Below are 2,500 nucleotides of genomic sequence, written 5' to 3' on the forward strand. Positions count from 1 at the left end.
GAACTGTCAGTGGTGTCACAGCATCTTTAAATGGGCTTTCTGCTGGCTGTTTCCTCGCTTACGGCCACACCACCCTGAACACGCCCGATCTCGTCTGATCTCGGAAGCTAAGCAGGGTCGGGCCTGGTTAGTACTTGGATGGGAGACCGCCTGGGAATACCAGGTGCTGTAAGCTTTTTCCTCTCAGCTGTCACCAGAGGAGGGCGCTGTTGCTCCATCACCGCACACAGGGCGTTGAGAAACAAAGCTGCAATCATTCCAGCTGTGTGTGTATGAAGGGCAGAGAGGTGGCAATGAGACGCCTCACTTTCCAAGTAGTTTTGAGGGTTCCTGTTGTCACTGTTACAGCCTGTTAAAAGCCTGCAATCATCTTATAAGCGCATGTACACAAATAGCCTGGGAAACAACAATTCCTATGAAAGTAATGTTAAAGTATAGCATGTGTTTGATGGCTGAGACACCATTATCCGCCACTCAGATGGTGAGAGGAACTGTCAGTGGTGTCACAGCATCTTTAAATGGGCTTTCTGCTGGCTGTTTCCTCGCTTACGGCCACACCACCCTGAACACGCCCGATCTCGTCTGATCTCGGAAGCTAAGCAGGGTCGGGCCTGGTTAGTACTTGGATGGGAGACCGCCTGGGAATACCAGGTGCTGTAAGCTTTTTCCTCTCAGCTGTCACCAGAGGAGGACGCTGTTGCTCCATCACCGCACACAGGGCGTTGAGAAACAAAGCTGCAATCATTCCAGCTGTGTGTGTATGCAGGGCAGAGAGGTGGCAATGAGACGCCTCACTTACCAAGTAGTTTTGAGGGTTCCTGTTGTCACTGTTACAGCCTGTTAAAAGCCTGCAATCATCTTATAAGCGCATGTACACAAATAGCCTGAGAAACAACAATTCCTATGAAAGTAATGTTAAAGTATAGCATGTGTTTGATGGCTGAGACACCATTATCCGCCACTCAGATGGTGAGAGGAGTGGTGTCACAGCATCTTTAAATGGGCTTTCTGCTGGCTGTTTCCTCGCTTACGGCCACACCACCCTGAACACGCCCGATCTCGTCTGATCTCGGAAGCTAAGCAGGGTCGGGCCTGGTTAGTACTTGGATGGGAGACCGCCTGGGAATACCAGGTGCTGTAAGCTTTTTCCTCTCAGCTGTCACCAGAGGAGGGCGCTGTTGCTCCATCACCACACACAGGGCGTTGAGAAACAAAGCTGCAATCATTCCAGCTGTGTGTGTATGAAGGGCAGAGAGGTGGCACTGAGACACCCCACTTTCCAAGTAGTTTTGAGTGTTCCTGCTGTCACTGTTACAGCCTGTTAAAAGCCTGCAATCATCTTATAAGCGCATGTACACAAATAGCCTGAGAAACAACTATTCCTATGAAAGTAATGTTAAAGTATAGCAAGTGTTTGATGGCTGAGACACCATTATCCGCCACTCAGATGATGAGAGGAACTGTCAGTGGTGTCACAGCATCTTTAAATGGGCTTTCTGCTGGCTGTTTCCTCGCTTACGGCCACACCACCCTGAACACGCCCGATCTCGTCTGATCTCGGAAGCTAAGCAGGGTCAGGCCTGGTTAGTACTTGGATGGGAGACCGCCTGGGAATACCAGGTGCTGTAAGCTTTTTCCTCTCAGCTGTCACCAGAGGAGGGCGCTGTTGCTCCATCACCGCACACAGGGCGTTGAGAAACAAAGCTGCAATCATTCCAGCTGTGTGTGTATGCAGGGCAGAGAGGTGGCAATGAGACGCCTCACTTTCCAAGTAGTTTTGAGGGTTCCTGTGTTCACTGTTACAGCCTGTTAAAAGCCTGCAATCATCTTATAAGCGCATGTACACAAATAGCCTGAGAAACAACAATTCCTATGAAAGTAATGTTAAAGTATAGCATGTGTTTGATGGCTGAGACACCATTATCCGCCACTCAGATGGTGAGAGGAACTGTCAGTGGGGTCACAGCATCTTTAAATGGGCTTTCTGCTGGCTGTTTCCTCGCTTTCGGCCACACCACCCTGAACACGCCCGATCTCGTCTGATCTCGGAAGCTAAGCAGGGTCGGGCCTGGTTAGTACTTAGATGGGAGACCGCCTGGGAATACCAGGTGCTGTAAGCTTTTTCCTCTCAGCTGTCACCAGAGGAGGGCGCTGTTGCTCCATCACCGCACACAGGGCGTTGAGAAACAAAGCTGCAATCATTCCAGCTGTGTGTGTATGCAGGGCAGAGAGGTGGCAATGAGACGCCTCACTTTCCAAGTAGTTTTGAGGGTTCCTGTTGTCACTGTTACAGCCTGTTAAAAGCCTGCAATCATCTTATAAGCGCATGTACACAAATAGCCTGGGAAACAACAATTCCTATGAAAGTAATGTTAAAGTATAGCATGTGTTTGATGGCTGAGACACCATTATCCGCCACTCAGATGGTGAGAGGAACTGTCAGTGGTGTCACAGCATCTTTAAATGGGCTTTCTGCTGGCTGTTTCCTCGCTTACGGCCA

General features: G+C 49.7%; 6 non-coding genes across 6 annotated transcripts in view; all 6 read left to right on the plus strand.

The window, feature by feature from the left end:
- The first annotated feature begins 56 nt into the window (after window positions 1-56).
- Window positions 57-175, plus strand: LOC133989796 (5S ribosomal RNA). The gene has a single exon (XR_009926916.1). It is a non-coding gene; the product is annotated as a 5S ribosomal RNA (ribosomal RNA).
- Window positions 176-544: 369 nt separating this feature from the next.
- On the plus strand, window positions 545-663 carry LOC133989797 (5S ribosomal RNA). The gene has a single exon (XR_009926917.1). It is a non-coding gene; the product is annotated as a 5S ribosomal RNA (ribosomal RNA).
- A 362-nt stretch (window positions 664-1,025) lies between these two features.
- Window positions 1,026-1,144, plus strand: LOC133989798 (5S ribosomal RNA). Its single transcript, XR_009926918.1, has one exon. It is a non-coding gene; the product is annotated as a 5S ribosomal RNA (ribosomal RNA).
- Window positions 1,145-1,513: 369 nt separating this feature from the next.
- Window positions 1,514-1,632, plus strand: LOC133988946 (5S ribosomal RNA). The gene has a single exon (XR_009926129.1). It is a non-coding gene; the product is annotated as a 5S ribosomal RNA (ribosomal RNA).
- Window positions 1,633-2,001: 369 nt separating this feature from the next.
- LOC133988912 (5S ribosomal RNA) lies at window positions 2,002-2,120 on the plus strand. The gene has a single exon (XR_009926097.1). It is a non-coding gene; the product is annotated as a 5S ribosomal RNA (ribosomal RNA).
- Window positions 2,121-2,489: 369 nt separating this feature from the next.
- LOC133989799 (5S ribosomal RNA) overlaps window positions 2,490-2,500 on the plus strand; it is a 119-nt gene continuing 108 nt past the window's right edge. Inside the window, exon 1 of the ribosomal RNA XR_009926919.1 lies at window positions 2,490-2,500. This exon is cut by the window's right edge and continues 108 nt beyond it. This is a non-coding gene — a ribosomal RNA (5S ribosomal RNA).

This window comes from Scomber scombrus, chromosome 10 (assembly GCF_963691925.1).
Source record: "Scomber scombrus chromosome 10, fScoSco1.1, whole genome shotgun sequence".
Classification (NCBI taxonomy): Eukaryota; Metazoa; Chordata; class Actinopteri; order Scombriformes; family Scombridae; genus Scomber; species Scomber scombrus.